The sequence below is a fragment of the Dipodomys merriami genome, unplaced genomic scaffold, assembly GCF_024711535.1.
Source record: "Dipodomys merriami isolate MVZ:Mamm:240054 unplaced genomic scaffold, mDipMer1.0.p SCAF_114, whole genome shotgun sequence".
In the NCBI taxonomy this organism is placed as follows: Eukaryota; Metazoa; Chordata; class Mammalia; order Rodentia; family Heteromyidae; genus Dipodomys; species Dipodomys merriami.
The window spans coordinates 1,907,910-1,924,250 of NW_027202427.1; the positions used below are offsets into that span (position 1 = coordinate 1,907,910).

A 16,341-nucleotide genomic window follows, 5' to 3' on the forward strand; every position below is an offset into this window, starting at 1 on the left:
AGATCTGAGGATCGCGGTTCAAAGCCAGCCCGGGCAGGAGAGACCATGAGACTCCTATCTCCAATAAACCACCAGAAAACCGGAAGTGGCGCTGTAGCTCAAGTGGTAGAGCGCTCGCCTTGAGCTGAAGAGCTGAGGGACAGTGCCCAGGCCCAGAGTTCAAGCCCCACGACCGACAAGAAAAATAAAAAACAAAAAAAACCCCATAATTTTCTTCAATCCTTTGAATTTTGTATCACTGTTGACTACATTATACAAAAAACAATATTATTACATTTTGTAATAATTGGAAGTAAAGAATACAATGGTATGTGAAAAAATAAAAAAGAATTCACATCAGAGGGTCTTAAGATCCAGGCAACGGGTAATGAAAGCCTGAACAAATTTGGAGGCAACAGGAAGTAACAAGGAAGTCATTCAAAAACATAACAATCTGACACATGACTAAATAAAAGGGATGAGGTAAGGGCCTATACTATGAACAGAATTATAAACATTTTCCTTATAAGCGTATTTTCTTATAAACAATGTATTCAGTGAATATGTTAGAAAGTATAGAATATAAAGGAAATTATTTCTACAGTTTAACTACCACTGGTAAATGCCTATGATCCTAGCTTTGTGGGAGGCTGTAGGTCTGAGAACACCCTAGGCAAAAACAAAAAATAAACAACAAAAATAAACGCTAAGCACCTGTAATCCTACTAGTCAGGAGGCAAGAAAGTCAGTGAGACTTTTATCTTCAATAAATTACCAAAAAAGCCAGAAGTAGAACACTGGCTCAAGTGGTAGAGTGCTAGCTACCTTGAGCAAAAAGAAGCTCAAGGAGAGTGCCTAGGCCCTGAGTTCAAGTCCCAGGACCAAAGGAAGAGGAGAAATTAAAAAAAAAAAAAAAAAAAAAGACCCTACCTGAAAATATCTGAAGTTAAAAAAGGACATGGACCAAGTAGTACAGAGCCTAGCAAGCACAGGCCCTGAGATAAAAACCTTAGTACCAAGAATGAATGACAATATGTAATTTACTGGCTTTTATTATATTCACAGTTATATATCCACCTCCACAATCTATTCTGGAACATTTCAACACCCCAAAAAGAAATCCCTATCATATCACTGCTTATTCCCCACTTACTCTAGTTCCAGGTCTGCTTATCTCTTGAGATCTCATTCTAATAAATGAACCCATAGGACACACTGCTTTCTGTGCCTCGTTTCTCTCACTAATCACAGGAGTTTCAAGGTCCATCCGGGCTGCACTGTCTACTAATCCTGAATAATATTCCCCTATACTAAGTTTGGGGCATTTTTAAAACATAACTATAACCATTCCAGAAACATTATTTCATGATCAGCATTTTTCATGTCATAAATGCTTTGTGACATATGAAATAAAGCACAGTATCTCACATCAAATGGCTGTGTTGTGATTTAGTCACTTTAATATTGTCTGACATTTTAATTATTTTCAATTGTAAATGAACCTTTGAGGGGGGGGGGCCTGAATTCAAGGACTAGACACTGTACCTTATTTTTTTCTTCTCAGGGCTAGTGCTCTACTCCTTTAAGCCTAAGTGCCACTTCCAGCTTTTTGATGATTAATGATGAAGGTAACCGTTTTATGGACCTTCCTGCCCAAGCTGGCTTTGAATCAGGTTCCTCAGCTCTCAGCCTCCTAAGTAGCTAGGATCACAGGCATGAGCCACAGCACACAGCACACAGACTTGCTAAGGTGTCCAAGCTTGTCTCAAATTCACACATCTCCTTCCTCAGCTTTCTCAGTGCTAGGATTTCAGGCATGGGCCACCGCACCAGTTATAAACTTTGAGGTTTTTTGGTGCTAGTACTGGGGCTTGAATTCAGAGCCTCAAGCTTTCACTTGTCTTCTTTGCTCCTAGCTGATAATCTACCACTTGAGCGTATAGCCTCTGTCCGGGACTAGAGACAGCCAGCAAAAATTAAATACAACAGGTAGAAAGAACCCTCGGGGCTGGGAAGGTGGCTCAGTGGTAGAATGCTTGCCTTGCATGCATGAGGCCCTGGGTTCGATTCCTCAGCACCACATAAGCAAAAAGAAAAAAGCCGGAAGTGGTACTGTGGCTCAAGTGGTAGAGAGCTAGCCTTGAGCTGAAGAGCTGAGGGACAGCGCCCAGGCCCAGAGTTCAGGCCCCATGACCGACAAAAAAAAAAAAAAAGAAATAAGAACCCTGCACAGCATACATACATCCTCAGAAGCAATTAGACATGTCAGGTTCCATTAAAACATTGACTGCCACTGCCTGCTGCTACACTGCTGCTATATATAAAAATGTAAACAATTTCTAAATCCTAAAGATTTAAACATCCTAAAATACCTTCAGGATTGTTTGTTCCCACACAGTAAAACCCTTCAGAATCTGATCTAAAAATAAAATTATGTGTCAAGTGTTCTTCAAAAATACTATGTATACTGATTGGAATGTGATGCCAATTAACACATTTTGTAAGTAACTTGCCAGTGAAACTTCAGATAGCCTAAGCCAAAATCAACAACAAAAAAAACAACACCCTCTTGACATTTTCCTTAAATGAGAAATTCTGCAAGTAATTTTAGAAGGCAAACAGATCTGAAGTTAACTAAAATCATGAACTCATTAAGAGTAGCTTCTTGTGGTGACACCTGCCCATATTCCAGTTACCTAGGAGAGATAGGAGGATCTCAGTTCAAGGCCAGCCTGGGCAAAAGTCATCAAGATCCAATCTAAAAAATTAAAATTAAAATTAAAAAATAAAACAAAACCAAGCTAGGTTATAGTAGCCCATGCCTATAATTCTAGCTACACAGGAAGAACATGTAGGAGGATTGTAGTTCCAAGCCTGCCCGGGGAAAAGCTCCAGGCTCTACCTGAAGCTAAAAGGAGAAAGAGCTGGGCATGTGGCTCAAGTAACAGAACCAAGCTTGAGGCCCAGAGTTCAGACTCCCTCATTGCTGTCTCACATCTGTTTTTAAAATGAAATTACTGAAAGCTAGCTGGGCACTGGGGATTCATGTCTGCAATACTAGCTACTCAGGAAGCTGAGATCTGAGGATCATAGTTCAAAGCCAGGCCAGGCAGGAAAGTCTGTTGAGACTCTCATCTCCAATTAAACACTAAAAAAGCCACTATAAATGAGGCTGTGGCTCAAGTATAGAAAACTAGCCTTGGGCACAAAGGCGCAGGGACAGCACCCAGGCCCTGAACTCAAACCCCAGGACTAGGACAGGAAAAAAAAAAATACACAGAAAGCTATACACGTAATTCTAGAGAAAAGAGAATATAACAAAATGGTTCAAATGCTAAAAATTAAAGGTGAAAACTTTAACATGTAATCAACTCCTGGGGTCAGAATACAGTACCCAGCCATTACTACTATGAAGATTACAGACAAGATAGTTTAGCTCTATACCAAAAGAATCAACTGAATCATGGAAACAAATTATCTAATATCACAGTAGTATCTAGTATCACACACAGTTAAATGAGGAATTATAATACACATGCATGCCAAAAACAAAGATCTATGCAACTTTTTTTTAAAAGAACCAAATTTCAACTAATTTAGTCAAGGTGAGCAAGTTTCCAGCTAATTCTTATTTTGAAAAAATGACTTCCACAACCTCCCCTACTGAAGTCAAAGCCTGATTCTGTGGTTTCATAAGCCTCCCTCCTCACTGTCACATTAGTTCACTGCCTTTCAAAGACAGTATTTAAAATAGTCTTAGGCAAGTCAACCTTCAAGCACGCTGTATGGCTAGCAAACTCTGCCCAAGATCAGGATTATTATGTATGATCTAGTATGTTCCTAACACACAAACAAAAGTAGTGCCTCTGTAACATTAGTTTCTATTTTTAGATAATAAGCTACTGCTTTATCTGAAATGTAAGTGTAGGACCATACATTTACTAATACATTTCTTGAAATAGTAATTTGAAGTTACTAATTATATTTTCTAACTCAAAAATAAACCTAGTGCTTCTGCAAAAGTCAAATTTAACTTCTAAAAAGTATCAAATGGTTACTGAATCTTCAGAGCAAACAAGTAGCGTATTTTAAGCTAAAGGCAGATAGGTTTAGAGCACTTAATACAATAGCATTCTTCAGTTTTAAGACACTTTTTGTCCTAAACAACCCAGCTTAAAATGCTTCTGGTTTTTTGGCGGCCATGGGTTTTGAACTTGGGGCCTAAGTGTTGTCCCTGAGCTTTTAGCTCAGGGCTAGTGCTCTACCACAGTGAGCCACAAGCACAGCTTCCTGCTTGTTTCTGTTTTTTTTTTTTTTCTGCTAAACCAAATCCCTTAAAATATATTCAAATTTATTTTAGTTGGTTTCCTATTTCAAATACATTTAAGTTTTTCCACTACTGACAAGACCTTCACAATCCCACTACAATTTATAATCCAAAACACCACATACCTAAAAGATAAGCTTTTAAAACAGAAACAGTAACAGGTTTATTTTTCCAAGAATCCAGTGTTCCACTGGGTCAAATGTTTCTGTTGGATTTTAAACAGCTTAGCCCTTGAAGTGATAAGAATGAAAACAAGTCAAAAGAACCTCAGTGTTCTTCAGTGGCATGCAATCTTCGCAGCCCAAAAAGGCTGCGGAACTTCGCGTCGAAGTCCTCCAGCACCGGAGTAATCTACGCCGTGGCACACAGGTTCACCGCCAAGGCCATTCCCAAACCCGGTGCGCACAGAGCTGGGGCCCTCTAACAGATCGGGCGCTGGGGAAGTCCTCCAGAGACCCGGGTCACCGTGCGCGCCCACGGACACACGCCTTTCGGCTACCTCGGACACGGCTGTCCATTTCTCGGTGCTGGGGAACACACCCCATCTCGTCGAGTCCTCGGAAAGTTAGAACCGGGAGAGGGTACCACGCTTGTGGGAAACGTTTCTGGTGAGCAGAGGGCCTGAAGTGTGGACCAAGCGCTTCCCAAAGGGACCAGGAGACGCGAACCGAAGCGTTAGCGGGCTCACCCTCGCCCGCCACCCCCGGGCACCGGGCCCCCACCGGCCCCCGACCGGCCCGACCGGCCCCAGCCACCCGGGGGCGGCGGGGGCGCCCGCGAGAGCCGGCCCTCCTCGGGACGAACCCGGGCGAGCCCGCCGGCTCCCGCGGTCCTCCAGCCGACAGGGCTTCCCCGGGCGCGCCCCTCGCTCCCCGCCCCCCGACTCCCCGCTGCCCCCCAAGCCCCTCCGGCCTCGGCCTCTCCCGCGGGCCGCGCGCGCCCGCGCATCCCGGGCGGCCAAGGAGGGAGCCGGCGCCACCCCCCGGGGGATGCTCGCTCTCCCCGGGCCAGCCGCGGAGCGGGGAGGGGGAGCGCCGCGCGGCCGGAGCCCCGGGAGGAGACAATGAATGGAGCCGGCGGCCTCGCCCTCTCCCCACGCCCCGACGCCCCTCGGCGGGCTCCGGACGGCGCCGCCCGCGCGCGCCGGGGCTGCCCCGCGCGCCGGCCCGGAGCCCACGGGGGCCTCCGCCTGGGTGGCGGGCGTCTGTCACGGGAGCCGGGAGGCCCGGCGGCGCGGGCCCGGGGCCCGGCGACGGGAGGCCGAGCCCACCCGCCCGGTGACCCCCGCGCGCGCCGGGCACCGGGGTGGCGCCGGGCCGCTTCCGCGACGCATAAGGAAACCCGAGCCGGGACGTGGGAGCCGGGCTCGCCGGCCATGACACCGGGCCCGGGTCCCCGCCCGCCCGCCCGCCCGCGGTGACAGCGGCCGGGCCCCGGCCCCCGGGGAAGCCGACCCCCGGCCCCGCCGCCCGGCCCCGCAGCCTACCTGGGGGAGCCGGCCACCCCGCGTCCGGTCGTCCCCCGGCGGCGTCCGGGCCGCTCCTCCCCGCGGCGGGCGAGGGAACCGGGGGCGGTCACATGAAGCGCGTCCCCAGCCCAGGGGACGGGGCCCCGGGAAGGCCCCGCATCGCCGCACTAGCGCCCCGCGCCTCAGGGCACGCGCCCCAAAGCCCGGCCAGCTGGCCCTTGCGGGGCGCGCAGGGACAGCGCGAAGGAGTCTTCACGCCTCACGCTCGCTCCCCTCCGACTCCCGCCATCTAAGATGGCGGCCTCGGCGCCCGCGATGAAGACACTCTCGGGCGGCCCCGGCTGCCGAGCCCTGCACTCGGCGCTCTTCCTCCCGCCCTGCGGAGCCGCCGGCTCCCCCTCGGCGGCGCACGAGCTCTCCGGGCCGGCGGTCGGCGCCGCGCTCGGCTCGGGCATCGATTGCTCTTGCCCGGACGCGGGCCCCGCCCTCGGGGGCGTGGCCTCGGGACCCCGCGGCCGCCATTTCGGCCGGAGGTCGGGTCCCGAGGGAGGGGGCGGGGCCCGGGGAGCGCGGGAGCCGGCGCGCGTGCTGCGGTGCTCGGCCTCGGTGAAAGCCTCCCCAGATGCCGCCGAGCTCCGTCAGCGCGGGGGGTGCGCGTGCGGACGCCGCGCTGCGGGGCACAGGCCGGGGCCCCGGGCTCGCGTGTCACACGCACCGAGTGACCGAGCCCAGCACGGGCCTCCGCGTGTCACACACCCAGTGACCGAGCCCCGCGGGCCTCCGCGTGTCACACGCACCCAGTGACCGAGCCCCGCGGGCCTCCGCGTGTCACACGCACCCAGTGACCGAGCCCCGCGGGCCTCCGCGTGTCACACGCACCCAGTGACCGAGCCCCGCGCGGGCCTCCACGTGTCACACGCACCCAGTGACCGAGCCCCGCGGGCCTCCGCGTGTCACACACCCAGTGACCGAGCCCCGCGGGCCTCCGCGTGTCACACGCACCCAGTGACCGAGCCCCGCGGGCCTCCGTGTGTCACACACACAGTGACCGAGCCCCGCGCGGGCCTCCGCGTGTCACACGCACCCAGTGACCGAGCCCAGCACGGGCCTCCGCGTGTCACACACCCAGTGACCGAGCCCAGCACGGGCCTCCGCGTGTCACACGCACCCAGTGACCGAGCCCCGCGGGCCTCCGCGTGTCACACACAGTGACCGAGCCCAGCACGGGCCTCCGCGTGTCACACACAGTGACCGAGCCCAGCGGGTCTCCGCGTGTCACACACAGTGACCGAGCCCAGCACGGGCCTCCGCGTGTCACACGCACCCAGTGACCGAGCCCCGCGCGGGCCTCCGCATGGGCCGTGTGTTCTCCAGCACACAGTCTCAGGCGAGCACCGAGGACAGCGTGAGCACCAAGCCAAGCACCCATCGCTAGGAAGGAGAGGGTGGGAACGGATCCCAAGTGCAGCCGCCAGGGCTGGAGGCCATCCCACCAAATGGCCATGCCCCCTGGGGTGGGGATCCGTCGGTGAGCACAGCGGGGGTGGCCAGGAGGAGGAGGAGTACCTTGAGGTTCAAGGGGCAGGAAGGCCAGAGAGCCTGCCAAGCGCATTCTGTCTGAGCCCAGGAGACAGCACGGCCCCGGCTGTGCGGTGGGCCGCTGGTAGAAGCTGGTGTGACAGCACCGGCCGTGAGGCCAGCCAGGTGGAGAGGACAGGCGTGCACGGTGCGACGCCCCCGCCTTGGCCTTTCCATGCCATCCTCTCCCAGTTTAATTTTAGTCACAGATGAGTTGGGCCGGCCTGGGCTGGTGCCTGGGAGAGCCCGCCATGTAAATAAACAATGACTCCACCAGAGGAGGGAGGGAGTGGCCTGCTCTACCATATTGGGTCAGGAAAGCCTCCACGGAGGACACAGCTCACCAGAGGATGAGTGGGAATTTTCTGGAGTGGGAGCAGTATGGGCCAAAGCACAGAGGTGTGGTTAGGATGGTATGTTTGGCAAAACAGTTCGTGGGCTTGAGATTGCTAATCAAACCCTCCCTGGACAGAGAAGAAAAGAAGAGATCTGAAGATGTCCAGCCTGGCATCGGTCCGCTCCAGCCATCACAGGGCGTGAGGGATCCGACACTGGAGCGACAGGCATTGCTATGGTGTCAGATGCAGAAAAGCTAGCGCTGTTAAATATTAAGACGTAGCCAAGCACTGGCGTCTTACTCCTGTCATCCTAGCTACTCTAGTGGCTGAGATCTGAGGATCAAGGTTTGAAGCCAGCTTGGACAGAGAAATCATAAGAGACCCTTCACTCCTCCAGTTAACCAGCCAAGTGCCAGAAGTGGAGGTGTGGATCAAGTGGTAGAGAATTAGCCTTGAGCAAAATAGCTAAGGAAGAGCTTGAGGCCCAGAGTTCGAGCCCCAGTCCTGGCACCAAAACAAAAAGATACAAGTGCTCTTATAAATAGCTTGGGGCTTATACACTGGGACAATCCCTGGAAGTCAGTTCACAGTACTAACATGATAAAGGCACAGGTCTTTTGTCCCAGGAATTCTCCCTTGGAATGTATCCTGCAGGTACACTTGCACCCTCCAAGAAATCTTGTACACCATTGCTTGTGATCCAAACACCACACAGCGGTAGAAAGATGGCAGTAGACTGTGCACTGATACAGAAAGATGTCCAGGAATGACACAAAAATTGGGCTGGGGGTGTGGCTTAAGTGATAGAGCACCTACCTAGCAAGAAACAGACCCTGAGTTCAAATCTAGTACCACAAAAGAAAAACTATAAGCAGCATGAATAGTGTGCTTCTTTCTGCAAAAAAGGACAACATTTACCTCTAGTTTTGAGTACATCTGGGGAGACGCGAAACACAGTCACAAGCTACTTCTTGATCATTTTTAGTCTTTAAATGATGGAGTTGCCCACTCAAAGCTTTAAAGCAAAACTAGCCCAGAGGGAAACGTAAACCATAAAGGGAGAGGAGGAGACGGGGAGAGGAGGAAAGAGTTGTACTCCAGTTCCTCCTCTATGCTCCGTCCTCTTTCTCCCCCACAAACCCCGTGGTGTGCATTGGCACACTATCCAGGCCTCCAAAGGCTTGAGCCTGGGCCTGGCCAACTCCGCTGCTCTCCTGCTCCTGAATTGCCAGGCCCTGGGAGGAACCCGGCTCCACTAGGCAGCCCCACTTCCAGACACCCAAGTAGGCCAGAGGAGGCCATGCAGCACCTCACCCCAGGAAGGCTGGGCTCATGGCCCTTTACTCTGTTCCTCAGCAGCCCGTGGAGGAGAACATACTTCCTCCCGCCTGTCCACCCCAGCACAGCCAGTACAAGCTCTGGAAACAGGAGGCCAAATCCCAGCTTCCATCACCTCAGGAAGGGGGATGGGGGGCGGGGGGAAGAACACCTTTCTTCAGCCTTTGATAAGGGGAAATGAGCAGGGTAGCAAGCACCTCTCCAGGCCCCCAGTCCGCTCAGAGCACCTCTCCCCACACGCCTCCCATCTCTCTCCCCCACACACTCTGCCCAGGACCCTCTAAGTGCATCTCCCAGAGGTTCTTGTGCTGGAAACATGCCCCCCCCCAAATGGCGCCGACTCTGCAGGTGGTGTAGAAGATGGGGACAAGTGAGAGGCAATCAGGCCACTGGAGGTCCCGCCCTTAGAAGGCATCACATCGTTCTCAGAGGACCCTGGTGGTTATTTTTAAAAAAGCCAGGCACTGGTGGCTCACGCCTGTAATCCTCGCTACTCAGGAGGCTGAGATATGAGGATCACAGTTCAAAGCCAACCCAGGCAGGAACGTCCACAAGACTCTTATCTCCAATGAACCACCAGAAAACCAGAAGTGGCACTGTGGCTCAACGTGGTAGAGTGCTAGCCTTGAGCAAAAAAAAGCTCAGGAACAGGACCCAAGCCCTGAGTTCAAGCCCCATGAGCAATAAATAAATAAATGTAAGGTCCACTCCTGGTTGGCCAGCAGACTCCACCCTCCTCACAGCAAAGTCTCCACCCAGTACCTGCATTACCTAGGCAACTGGGACACCTGGAAGAGGTCACATCTGCATCCGCTGAGGTCACATCTGAATTTCATGTGGCTACACCTTTCTCTGCCCATACCCTAGATAAGGGCTAGCCCAGGCCCAGAGGCTCTCTCTCCCTGCTCTTTTCTAGCTCTTTTCTCTCTCTTTCCCAGGCCTTTCCCAGCCGCATGGAGTGCCAACCTTGCCTGGTCCCAGCAGGTCTACTGAATAAACCTACCCCTTACCTGAATACCACGTGTGTGCTGGTGCTGTTCTTACTCGGCTACCTCTTTTTAAAAACCTAACAATAAACACCAACAAAATTGCCTTCTGGCTTCCAATCTGGCCTTGGGACAGACTGCTGTCAAAGGCTGGGATGCCATGGATGGAGGTGCTCACCAGAGCTGAGCAGAGGCTAGCCATACTCTTGAACCTCCAGAACTGTGAGTTTCTCTCTTTTCTTTGTCAAGTATCCAGCCTCAGGTACTCTGTTACAACTTCTGAAAACAGACTACACATCAGGTCTAAAAGAAGAAAAACTCTGGCTGGGGAGGTGGCTCAGTGGTAGAGCGCTTGCCTTGCATGCATGAGGCCCTGGGTTTGATTCCTCAGCACCACATAAGCAGGAAGTGGTGCTGTGGCTCAAGTGGTAGGGCGCTAGACTTGAGCTGAAGAGCTGAGGGACAGCGCCCAGGCCTGGAGTTCAGGCCCTACAACCAACAGGAAAAAAAAAGAAGACAATCTGTAGCCCTTTAAATGACTCTAATTCTCCCTCTTGGGTCCAAATTCATCCCAAAACGGTGTACACTCCAACTTAATTTCCACTTCCCCTCCTCCACTAAGCCCCGCAGTGTGCCTTCCACACGGTCATTCACAGAATGCCTTTCCTTCTCACTCAGAGCACTCAATGCTCAGGGGGGTTTACGTTTGCTTAAAGACACACCCTTAGCTGGGCACTGGTGGCTCGAGCCTATAATCCTAGCTACTCAGGAAGCTGAGATCTGAGGATCGGGGTTCAAAGCCAGCCTGGGCAGGAGAGACCTTAAGACTCCTATCTCCAATAAACCACCAGAAAACCGGAAGTGGCGCTATAGCTCAAGTAGTAGAGCGCTCGCCTTGAGCTGAAGGGCTGAGGGACAGCGCCCAGGCCCAGAGTTCAAGCCCCACGACCGACAAAAAAAAAAAAAAAAAAAAAAGAGACACCCCCTTGCTGTTGAAATCCTGCCTCAGTCTCTCTCCTCACCAGCCCTATCTGAGGCCTCTTGTTCCCAAACTAGCTCTTCTCTCTTCACACCCTGTCTGGGCTGTGCAACCCAGAGCCATTTGATGACTTAGTTCCTATTTTTCCCACTACAGGGAAGGTTTGCCCTGCTGTGTGTCCCCAGTCCACAATCTTCCCTGGAGTCACCTTTCCAGGCAGCGGCTGCCAGTTCCACTCCCAAGTCCGTGACATACCTATGTATGTTTTCCCAACCCTTCACTACCTCAACTCTCAGAAAAGGCTCAGACTTTGGAGTCATCCTCTGAACTTCCATCTCTTCAACCAATTCCCTGAGTGTCTCTAGACCAGGCATTCTGTTCCTGATGGGCCTGTCAGAAACCTCAGGGCCACCCTGGGACTGAAGGCTTTGTGGTCTCTGTCTTGAAATTCTTCATCGTCTTACCCTGGAATCCATGCTTTGTGACTGATGCGCCAGGGAACAGTGCAGGTCGCTGGGGCTTCGGGAGCCTGACTCCCTCAGGAGCCACCGGTTCCTCCTCACCTCCCTGGGAATTCTGGCTACTCACGCCTCCTCTTCAGCATGTCCACTCTCATCCCAGACCCTTCCCACCCCAGCATCTCTTTGTCTCTGCCCCCAACCCTCCCCACCCCATCATACAGTGGCAGCCCTCCACTGGGAGCATGGCATGATGTCCAGAGTGACTTTCCTGTCCACTGTGTAGCAGGTGTATCTGGCACTGGGAAAGAAGGAGATCTAGAAAGCCCTTCTCAGGGTCAGCACCTTCCCTGGACACATCCCTGAACTGGCGGGGGGGGGGGGGGGGGGAAGGGGGCGTGTACCATGAAAAACAAACAGAAAACAGCAAGAGAAGCCAGGAGCAGTGTTGGCTCAGTCCTGCAGCACTAGTGACTTGGGAGGTAGAAACTCGGGGATCACAGTTGCCAAGCAAAAAAAAAAATATATCTGGAAACTTCATCTCCAGCAGCAGCTAGGTGTGATAGTGCATGCCTGTAATCCCAGCACAATGGAACACAAACAGTCCGGGCCGGCCCGGGGACAGGGAAACCCTTTCTTGAGAGCATGTGTGGAGGTTTTAGCAGGGCAGTTCAGCTCCCCGCGTAGCTTTGACTAGAGAACAGTCCTTCTCTATGGAGGATGGTCGTCCTTTTCAACCAGAGGTGTGGCTTCAGAGGGACGCACATGGAGTGGTGAGGGAGGAAGGGACACCTGCCCAGGAAGCCAGATCAACCGAATCCACCCTGCTGGTCAAGAGGGGACACGTCACAGCCAGACTGCCTTCACAGCTATGAGACCAGATCTTGCAAATAGGCAATGAAAACAGAGGCTGGAGGCGGGTGGCTCAAGCGGTGGTAGACATCTGCCTTGGCATACATGAAGTCCTCAGGAAGAACCAACAAGCAAATGAAAGAGGAGAGTGAAGGAAGGGAGGAGGGAGAGACAGCCAAGTTATACTTTTTGGTCCACCGCATAGCTCTTCCCCCCCGCCATATGGATGGCTCTGCAGGGATTCTAGGAGTGTTACACTGCTTTGGAAAGATCTTAACACGTGTCATTCTCCCCAAACAAGGTCACAGTGGATACAGCAACCAGAATAAAGACAGAAAGCACGTGGTAGCATGGTGGTCTCTGGGTGGACAGACCCTCTTCCATGAGGGCTCAGAGCTCCAGCGGACAATGCAGAAGCAGCATGGTCAAGTCACAGGTCACTGGCTGGACTGGATAAAGTGGCTGCTGGCCATCCTGGTCAGAGGGACACACACAGCTTCCACCTACCCCAGGAGACTGCGCCTCTCCTGAGATCCTAGGGGACCTCAGCGACGGCAGCTGCCATCTTTGAAACACACCAGCAGTCACGCCCATGAGTTACATCTTAAAATCCTTTAATTCTCTTGGTAAAGAACATCCCAGATTTGCATTATGCTCTCAGGGTGGATTATGAATGTAAAGCTATCCGCTTGTTGAATAGAAGCATTTAAAGCACATCATCTTCGGACCTGGGGTTTAGCTCAGTGGTAGGGTCTCTGCTTGGCCTACAGGAGGCCCTGAGTTTGATCCTCAACCCCACAAAGCAAAAAAAAAAAAAAAAAGATGGTAAAATATATCCTCATGATGGCATATTTACAGTTTAAAAATCATACCAGTGCCGGGTGCTGGTGGCTACATCTATAGTCCTAACAACTCAGGACACTGAGACCTAAAGATGAGCCAGGGGAAGGAAAGTCCATGAGACCCTGATCTCCAATTGACCAGTAAAAAAACAGAAATGGAGGTATGGCAGAGGCTAGCCTTGAGCAGAAAGAGCTAAGCAAGAGCATGAGACCCGGAGTTCCAGACCCACTACCTCCATAAAGAACTAAAATAAAATAAGACAGAAATGACACTAAGCCATAAAGAACTAAAATAAAATAAGACAGAAATGACACTAAGCATTTCACAGCACGGGAGTGGCACCACCCACTCCGCCGCTGAGAGGAGGACTTACTGAGATGTTATAGTCTGCCACCCAGAGTTCCCAGAGCGTGGAGATGGTTAATACACACTTCTGGCCAGGACAGAGGAGTAACGTTCACGGAGCAAGGCTTAGTGGACGACTAAAACTTTAATTTCTGGTTCTGTCATTGCCACCGCTATCCACAGTCTAACACGGGCCATTTCCCATCCTTGGTTCATGTGGGGTAATTCCGTGGAGAGAATGAAAGCTGGATAACAAGAGCCAAAGATGAGCTTGGCTTGTTGAACTCCATGGACTCCCGCTTCCCTAGTTCATGCTCCATGACCTCAGGTCACTTTTCCTTACATTTGTGAACATTTGTTGAGTAGCTATGACATGCTGGATGTCAGCAACTGAGCTGACCTCCGGGGTGGTAGAGATGCTGCTTCGACGGTCCTGGGCCTCGGGGAAGGAGCCCATGAATCACGTGCAAGACCCTGGACCACAGGAGTCTGTGCCATGATGAGTCACATGAAGAGGGCACAAGGGGAAAGGCAGAGAAGAAAGCGGGAGTGGAGCTCTCTGGGACAAGAGCATGAGAGACAAAGGCTCCGAGCAAGACCAGTTGAGCATGGAACAGGAAATGTCCCAGCAACCCCCAGTTCTGGTATCCACACCAGGCCTGGTTAGGTCAGAGAGCCTCCATCTCAACAGAAGAAGCTGGGTGTGGTGGCTCACGCCTGTCCTCCTGACACCTGTTTTCTCATCCCAGGGAAGCCTAAAACAGGTGAGTCAGAGCTCAGACATGTGCCCAAGCGGGAAGGCAACCTCAAAAAAAAAAACCAGCACAAAAAAGGGCTCAACAATAGAACGCCAACTTGGCAAGTGCAAGGCCATCAGTTCAAACCCTAGACTGCCCAACGCTGCCAAAAAAAAAGAAGGAAAGAAAGCACCAATATACTCTACATGAAAACCCAAAACAAAGGTTCATCTTACCTGAAACATGTGAAATTAGACATGTCTAATATTTTCTGTACATTTTGTTTCTGGCTTTTACATTAAAAAAAAAATGTGTGTGTGCCAGTCCTAGGGCTTGAATTCACGGCCTGGGCACTGTTCTTTTTTTTTTTTTTGTCGGCCGTGAGGCTTGAACTCTGGGCCTGGGCGCTGTCCCTCAGCTCTTCAGCTCAAGGCGAGCGCTCTACAACTTGAGCTACAGCGCCACTTCCAGTGGGCACTGTTCTTTAGGCTAGCACTCTACCACTTGAGCCACAACTCTGCTGCTGGCTTTTTTGATGGTTCATTGGAGATAAGAGTCACAGACTTTCCTGCCAGGGCTGGCTTTGAACCATGATCCTCAGATCTCAGCCTCCTGCTGAGATCTGATGTGAGCCCCCAGTGCCTGGTTCATCCTGACTCCTTTCTGTATTTGCCCTTCCTGAGGTTCACTTATAGAAGTAAAGAGCCACAAAAGCTCAGAACTTAGAAAATCTCAAGGATCCTTCTACGCAGACCTCTCTAGCCCCAACATTTGGCAGGTGGGCGAGCAGGCCCGGGGGGAAGAGTCCCGTATTCTGCCTGGCATGTGACTGTGCTATGAGAACCCAGAGCTGCAGAACTGGGTCATCCAGGATCAAAGCCCGGTCCTACCATTTATGAGCTGTGTGCCCCTGACAGGCACCTCACTCCCAGAGCTGTGCTTTCCCTACCTGCAAAAGAAGCAAAGAATCCAGACCTCCTCAGCTACAGAGGGAATTAAATGCAATAAGATAGGAGAGGTTGTCATCTACTAGGGACCCCATAAACGTTCCTGTTCCTTACCTCTCAAATAGCTTTTCTACACTTTTGGTTATTTCTGTTCCACAGAGCCCTACAAGTTGAATAACTGGCCCAACCAGTACAAGCATTTTCACAGGCCTTGCGCTCAGTGCCCCTTTTGTTTCTTACGGATACTCACTTAATGGCCACAGCAACATCTGGCATTGTCAGTTTCACTCTACTTTGCCAGCATAAAATACTACAGTTAGTCAGTGGCTCACGCCTGTCATCCTAGCTACTCAGGAGGCTGAGATCTGAGGATCGCAGTTCAAAGCCAGCCCAAAGCAGGAAAGTCCTGAGACTCTTGCCTCCAGAAAACCACCAGAAAACCAGAAGTGGTGCTATGGCTCAAGTGGCAGAGCACTAGAACTTGAGCTGAAGAGCTCAGGGACAGGGCCCAGGCCCAGAATTCGAGTCCCATGACCAACAAAAAATAAAAAATTTCAAAAAATACAGTTTTGGCCAGGCACGGGTATCACATACCTATAACCCTAGCTACTGAAGAGGCTGAGGTCTGAGGATTGCAGTTCAAAGCCAATCTGGGCAGGAAAGTCTCTGAGACTCTTATGTATGAGGCTGGAAGTGGAGCTATCGCTCAAGTGGTGAAACCCAGGGATAGCACCCAGGCCCAAGTTCAAGCCCCAGTATCAATACATACACAGGTGTGTGTGTGTGCTCACGTGCTCACACACACACGCAGACACAGACACAGAATTTAGTTTTTCCTCTGGGTATCTGGGCAAAATAAAATATTTATCATTGTTTTAAGTCGTACTTTTTTGATGAATCCTGAGGGTGAATATTCCCCCACATCCGCATTTCCTGTTGTCTTATGCATCTGTTCATGACCTTTGACTTCTGGGGTGTTAGTATCCTCTTATCAATATGAGTGAATTTTTTTATGATAACAAAATTCTTATGATCTATACTGGCAGCAAATATTTATGCCCAATCCCTTGTTTGCCATTTTAAAAAATGTGTGCCAGTACTGGGCTTAAACTCAAAGACTGGGCGCTGTCCCTTAGCCTTTTCACTCAAGGTTGGCATTCTACCGC

The 16,341-nt window shown here is 51.5% G+C and overlaps 1 protein-coding gene across 6 annotated transcripts in view; it reads right to left on the minus strand.

Annotated features, from left to right (window-relative positions):
• LOC138822715 (RAF proto-oncogene serine/threonine-protein kinase-like) overlaps nucleotides 1-16,341 on the minus strand; it is a 67,078-nt gene that overhangs the window by 47,676 nt on the left and 3,061 nt on the right. The window contains exon 1 of one of the 6 annotated variants that reach the window (XM_070015598.1): nucleotides 5,793-6,090. The exons of 4 other annotated variants lie outside the window; for them this stretch is intronic. The gene's annotated coding sequence lies outside the window, so the exon portion shown is untranslated. Of the gene's footprint in view, nucleotides 1-4,431; nucleotides 4,452-5,792; nucleotides 6,091-16,341 lie in introns of those variants that run through there. One more of the 6 variants, XM_070015599.1, reaches the window with a different exon arrangement.